Here is a 7,102-nt window from a genome sequence, read left to right on the forward strand (position 1 = left end):
AGGGAGAGAGAGAACGGGGGGAGAGAGAGAGAGAGATATAGAGAAGGGGGGTATGGAGGGAGTTTTGAGTGATACGGCAGCCAAGCCAGCCCTCGACGACCGTCGGCGCGAAACCCAACACCTGTACGGCCAGAGACAATGTGTGACCCCAGCAGCTCGGCGCCAATGGAAGGGCGGACGGACGGACAGACAGTCGGACGGAGAGACAGTCCGACGGAGAGACAGTCCGACGGAGGGCAGCGGGATACCTAGCCTAGCAGTCTAGTGGTGTGAGTGCACCTCGCCACCCGTGGAGACTTGCACGCGGGAGTGGGTGTGGTGCCGAGCAGCGCTGTCGCTCAGCTGCCCGTGGCAGGCCAGCGGCAACGTTATTGTGAGATGTATTCATGGAGCTCGAAGTTCGCTCACACATACTCACACGTCCACACTAGACCAAGCAGCAGACTAACTACTGAAATAACTTCATGTTAGGGTGTCTCACGCTTCTAATTCAACCAAACCAACGCATGTTGCAAATGTTAAACAGGGTTCTATGATATTCTTCTACCATTCTCTGCTTTCGTTTACCTTTTTTATTTCTCTTTCATTTTTAGGTGAACGGGGATTTTTCTGTGGGTAGCACGATCGTCGACGCGAGACGCAGGCAGTGGGAGAGAAAGAGAGAGAGAGCACGGATATCATTGCGAACTTAGAGGTGACTGGGTTATCAGCGAGGCCATCTCTTTCGCGATGGGACAGCGTAGCGCTATTGAGTTACCCCTGCTGACCTCACGGTCGCACCATAGCCAAGCCACCAGAAGTTGTTCGTTATTTTCATTCTTCCCCGTTCCTTTCTGGCTGCTACCAGAAAAAAAAAGTATTACTAATATTACTCTCATGCTGTTTGTTGTTTTGTTTTTCTCAATAAAAAATAATTTTCAGCCCCAGAAAAATATTAAATGACGTAGCGGTGCCGGGCCGGGGCAAAGCCCCTTCTTCAGTGTTCATTACCGAGGTGTCATTCGCGGTCACGGTTTTTGGCCAGAAACAGACACGGTACTCGAACGCCACGGCGGCAGCCGAGCGGGGCTGAGGGACATGAGGAGATAATTTCCAAGGAAGTAGCAGCAGCAGCAGCAGCAGCAAGCAACAGCGGCGAGAAGACACTAACTCGCACTACAAAATGGTACACGAGCCGCGGGCCTCACGATTTTCCTGCTGGCGGGCCGTGCCTCGCGGCCAAGCGAGCGGCTGGGAAACACCAGAAACACAGTGACAGGAGATACGGAAGGGGCGCTACACGGTGCCAGTCCCTCCAGCACGGCAGTTCTACAAGTCGCTGCTGCTGTGCTTCTCCACATGGCAGTACCGTCGTTCGGCAGTCACACTAATCAGGTGACTCCACAATGCGCGGGGAGAGTTTTAGAGAAATAAGAGCCGAAACGTCCTGCAGCGTATGACATACGAATCGTTCTCATGGTACGTATCGTAATCGCCCCCGCGCTTCCATTTCGGATCGAACTCGTAGACGCCGCAGTCACGACATCGCTCGCGATCTCACGAGCATTTATTCGAGATATATCTGCCAATAACGATACAACGACTCACCCACAGCTTGTGCCAGTCGCCAGCCAGCTTCGCTCTTACCTGGAATAGAAGAAGAAACACGGGTTTAGCACGCAAACTTTTTGAAATAAAAATAAAAACGAAAGTCAGGCAAAGGGAAAGAATGCACCCTAAATGAAGATGAGCACGCCAGCAGCGGCGATGGAAATGGAAAGTGAGGCAAGTCGGCAGCAAGCCGTTACTGACATTTCTGACCTCTTGGCCAGGCTTTCGGACCTTCATCAGCTGCAGAAAATTGCTTCTTTTATCAGTAAATAACTGACAAAAATATTCAGAATAGCTCACAGTCAGTAAATCCTGCTTCATAAACCTGTAGTTCCACACTTTTGAAGGTATAAGTACAGGTCTATGGAGTGAAGTAAGTAAATGGTGTGCCGTTATTCCGCAGCTCCACAAAGTGTGACAACTAGGCACATTTCTGAACTCGCGGGTCAGGGTAGAGATTGGTGACTCATTGGCTTGATAGTGGTCTGGGAATCGGCGGTGTCGCGCTATGGGGCTAGCTAGTGACGGCCAGGGAGTGTGCGAGAGAGATGGTGGTGAGGTTTGTGGGCAGTGCGAGAGAGGCGACATAGACTTCCCCGCTAGCTGTCGACTCGCTCGCACTCCCTCGTCCGACTCTGCGGCCGCCTCACTCGCGCGCTCGGCGGGAGATACCGCGGGGGGCTCGCGGAGGGAGGTCATTGCTATCGCGGCTCTCCCGTCGTCACGAAGGAACCGTCCACAAAACACAAAGTAGTTGGGCTTCAGGCGGGACGAGCACTAAACTGCAGGCTTTCACCGAATAGTAGTACATAGGGCTACGAGCAGAGTCCTCGAATGACCACAGGTAACCACGGAAAGAATGCAACCAAACAAATTCATTTTTTTTTTTTTGTGACGGATGTTCAACTGAAATTTTTTTTTCTCAATTTCTGTTTCACTGTGCAAAACAGTCGTAGGTTTACGAGAAAACTTTCATGATGTGTGTTGAAAAATTGCATTTTGGAATAGTAAATTTACAAGCATCTCGTATCGGCGTGGAACTACTACTTGACAAGCTATACTAGACCGTACTAGACTGTCGCAAGTTTACAACATACTTTTACAATAAAAATAGCGACAAAAATGTTGTGAAAATAATTTACAAAGATATTGTTTGCAGTGTTATTAAAAATAATAATGTTTCTCCTCGCGCCCTTGCAGCGCGGGCATGTGCCGTAGGGTGCCAGCCACACCGCTCCATCCTCCTGCTCGGGGCCATATTCCGCTGATTCCCCAACCCCCTTGCCGCCCCCGCCGCCTGAATTCCTGCGGAAACGTGGAATTATTAGGCGCGCGGTGCCGACCGATCCCATAGCGCTCCTCCACCAATCACCGGAGAGCATTCCGACTGTGTTCGGCCAATCATTGGGTGATTACAGGTGGATCACGTGACCGACGTTCCCATAGGAAGGAATAACAACAATAACTACAACTATACGCCGTCCGAGTCGAGGGACAAGTGAAATGTGTGACAACCTGTCAAAATCGGAGCGAAGAGTAGTTATTAGGGGGCTGTCATCTTAATAACGAAACTACTTGCGCAACTGTGACGGTTTTGTTCGTTAACATTTCCCAGTGACCGGCTTCCCACTCAAATGCACCGTATGCCGTATGCTGATCATTGTTGGGCACCTTTCCGCCTCTGAATATAGTACCATTTTAAATGTGTATCTGTATGCGCCCTCCGTGACGGACAGAGCCTTGGACGCCCTGCTGCTGGACGTAACGTAACGTTGCGTCGCTTTGGCTGAGCAGGCATGCACGTGCGAAGCGAACTGAGCGAAGGACGGGACGGCTTTCCAACTACTGTGTGTGTCTGTGTGTGGAGAAATCAATAACTGACCAAGTACGGCACACACACGCCTCACGCAACCCCGTCGCGCGTTCGTTAAAACCGAATCTCGTCTACAAACTGTACTGACTATTTTCTTTGAGATTGTTATTGTTATATGCAGACAATTCGACCAGAGTAAGATTGGCAACCCCGGATGACCATTCCAACGAAATACGCATACTTTGTTTTGCATTTGTCAAGAGTTAAACGGAAACTAAATACTTAAGTAATTATTGCTCCGTACTAATCTCGCATTTGGGCCATAATTGCTTCGAATTTATCGTCATCATTGCACGAAAGCTTATAGTGAACCCACACGCAATGCGCGTGCAGTATAAATGAAAAACAAAAGTAAAATGAGTCGGTGAGGACCACATCTGCCTGCCTTCGTTTAAAAATTTGTTCGTGCTTTGTGCTTTGGCGCCTTTTCCGAAGGAGTGACCAATAATGGAAGGCCGTATTGTGAGCGTGCGCGCGCATGCATCATGCCGACTTTCTAATGTTTACATTGAGGTCGTGTGCGGCACTGCTGCAAGCGCAATGAGACCGCACCGCAGCGCCTTTTTGTCGCGCAGATGGACAGACTGCTTCAGACTCCACAGCGACTGATGCAGATCGATTCCACCGAAGTACAGCGCCAAGAGCCAGCGCCTATACCCGTTTAGCCACGCGGTGATCTCCGCACCGAGCTCCGCACTGGTACTCCGTGTGAGAAGGTACAACACACGTACATCAATCGCGCCGAAAACAAAAGTGTGCAACTGGCTGGCTCAGTGTGTTCAATCAATGGAGCAGCAGTACACACTCCTTGTCATTGGACTCAAAATGTCAATACTTATAAGTGTTTAACAGTAAATTTCAACACTTTGTACCATTCAAATATTCAGTCAAACACTTCAAAGTATGTGCAACGTAGTGTTGAGCACTTGAATGCGCATATGCCAGCTGCACACTTTATACATCAGCTGCTTCAGTTGCCTGTGAAAGGTGTTGTACTTGATTCTTGTCTCCCTTCAAAAGAAATAGTCAGTTATTATTTATATGCGGCGCAATTACGTCCACCCCGCACGAGGAGATGTAAGCAAAACGCTCCATTTTCATACCGATCCGTGCGGCGGCGCCTCGGCTCGGCGGCTGCGCCTTCACTTGCACCGCCTACTGGCCCGTGTCAGGCGCTGCCCCTGCGGCCAGGATCATATGTAATTTACATGAAGTTGCGAGTCATGTTGCGTACGACGAAATAAGGCCCGTTCGCATAGGGGAAAATTATCACTAGCAAAGCAGCAGCAGCGCGGCGGCCTGCTTGAAACGCAAACTACTGCAAAATTATGCTGCATTCCGCAACATTCTTCTCTTTTTTATTTTTGTTTTGTTTTTGTTTGCAAAATACGAAAGGCGCGGTATCTTTGAGCAGTATGGCGCGCCGTCGGCACGACGCCGCCGACGGGGATGCGGGGAGGGGTTTCGACATTAGGACCACCGCGACGGCCGATTGAATCTCGAGCACGATTTCACGTAATATCTTGTCTTCGCTCTGTGCCTCGTGGACATTATTCGGAGGGGACGAAGACACGATATTACCCAACGACACGTTGTGGATGGAGTCGGTGGCGGAATACGGAAGTAGCATCGAGTTCGGGTGGCGTGTGAATTCAAACGAAATGGAATGCTTTTTGTTTCTTTTCAAGATTTGTTCTACCATTATTGCCCTCTAGAGGGCGTATATCAACTAGATGTTTGACAGAACTCACGAGTAGTAAGAGGCTAGGAGTTGAGCAAAAGTATAGCGCGGATTTTTAACGCCAACCGGCAACACCGCGCTGCGCTGCGCTGTCCACTCGCTGTCCGGTCCTGTCCGCGGAGGGCGTCGCGGCGCGTCGCGGTGCCAGAGTCAACGTCCTCTGTTGCGCGGCGGGGCGGAGCCGGCCGGGGGAGACGTCCTCTCTCACTCACACCTTCCACACCGCGCCGCGGATTCCAATACCTTCAACTCTCAAAATGCTTTTTCTTTTTCCTCGGTCCAGCGCCAGAGCGCTTTAGACGGTGCCACGATGTAGCAAAAGACATTTTAGCACTTTTGTTCATTGTCTCTATCATTCATAATTAATAAACAAATTAACGAGGGGTGCGGAACTGGCCCAAACAGTGTACACATGATTGTGTCTAGACAGTAATTGTTTCAGATTGTGTGTGTGATTGTGTTGATGGTTGCCTCTGATTGTTTCAGATTGTTTGGGAAAATTTTGGGATATAGTTTGAAAAATAGTGTCATGATTGTGACCGATTGTGTGTGATTGTGTCAATTGTGTCATGATTGTTTCTAAATGTTTTTCCCGATATACACATATTGTGTCAAAGTTCCACACCCCTCGCAAATCAACAGCTGGTAGGGCTTTTAAAATAATAGACATCAATACATCCCATTACATCTGTGCATTTTCTTCCTCTAGTAAAGTTTCAGTAGCCTGTCGGCCCGTCGCCGGCTGTCTCAGCAGCAGCCACGATGAAGTTTTGGTCGGAGAGAAAAAAAAAATCTAGCCTTTCAATTTCAAGGTCTGATGGATTTGGCTCCTTGTTTCTTCACGTCGACATCACGTTTCGCTCCAACTGCGCTGGATCGGGTGCAGCGCTATCGACCTGTGCTCTTTTCCACCGGCGAGAAAAAATAAAAATAATAGTCGAAACCCACTAGAAAATCCACCTAACATCCACTTTCGGCGTTTTTCGTTCGTTTGACAATTCGATAAATGTATGCAAAATATTAGTCAGGTTTCCTTTTAATGTTTCATAGCCCCGGACGGCGCCGCACTCACGCTGCCCCGGCGCCGCCATTGCCATAATCTCACGTAGCAACAACTTAACTCTAATAAGCAGACGCTTGGAATGTGGCAATGGACGAGCAAGAGCATAGCGGACCTGTTTTCTTGTTTTGATGCGTGAAAACGAAGAAGAGGAGAAGAAATTGGCATCACCCCTTCTCCTGTGCTCCCGTGAGCCGCCCGCATAGCGCTGCCGATGCCTTTCTCCGGCTCCAGCGGGCTGCAGCGGTCTGCAGCAAGGCGGTGGGGGACGATGCTGGTCGAGACGAGTATTAAAGACCTAAAGATTACTTTGTCTTTATATTCCGTTCCCGTCCATAGAGGGCGGTCAATAGTTAAAGTGATATTCTTTCATGCGCCCCAATCAGCTGACGTAAGGCATCATTGCCGGCACGAAATCTTCGTGCGCCCGTGGCATCGTATATACGGGCCGAGCATCGGCGGCATAATTCGGAGAACCCGAGGGGGGTCCGGCCGGAGCCCTTCGATCGGTCGGCATTATGTAACGGCTGCATTTGCTTTTGTTCAGCCGCCTCATCCCTTTAACGGATGCGTCCAAAATGCATCCGGCCGGTTACGTATATGGGTACATGTCAGAAAACTGTTCACATTCGGCTCGCGGATTTTGAAGAAAGTTATTTTGTAAAACCTTTGCAAAGTACCACACTTTCGGATACTTATGGACAGAAGAAGTCATTTGCTGATCAAAAAAGCATGTCGCCGATGGTTTCTTTATCTTTTTATTTAATCTAGCACTAATTTTATTGAAATGTCTACGAAAGCCTGCTGTGGTCGTCTGCTCCCAGCTGAGTTACAGTGT

The 7,102-nt window shown here is 49.4% G+C and overlaps 1 protein-coding gene and 1 long non-coding RNA gene across 6 annotated transcripts in view; one reads left to right on the top strand and one right to left on the bottom strand.

Moving 5' to 3' along the window:
* Positions 1-1,036, top strand: part of LOC127749112 (uncharacterized) — a 65,855-nt gene extending 64,819 nt beyond the window's left edge. The window contains exon 3 of the long non-coding RNA XR_008010973.1: positions 594-1,036. This is a non-coding gene — a long non-coding RNA (uncharacterized LOC127749112). The remainder of the gene's footprint in view (positions 1-593) is intronic.
* The window catches only part of LOC113206947 (serine/arginine repetitive matrix protein 1), a 109,295-nt gene that overhangs the window by 67,817 nt on the left and 34,376 nt on the right, over positions 1-7,102 (bottom strand). The gene's annotated exons all lie outside the window — the stretch shown is intronic.

The sequence above is a fragment of the Frankliniella occidentalis genome, unplaced genomic scaffold (genome assembly GCF_000697945.3).
Source record: "Frankliniella occidentalis isolate FOCC.00 unplaced genomic scaffold, Focc_3.1 Scaffold32, whole genome shotgun sequence".
Classification (NCBI taxonomy): Eukaryota; Metazoa; Arthropoda; class Insecta; order Thysanoptera; family Thripidae; genus Frankliniella; species Frankliniella occidentalis.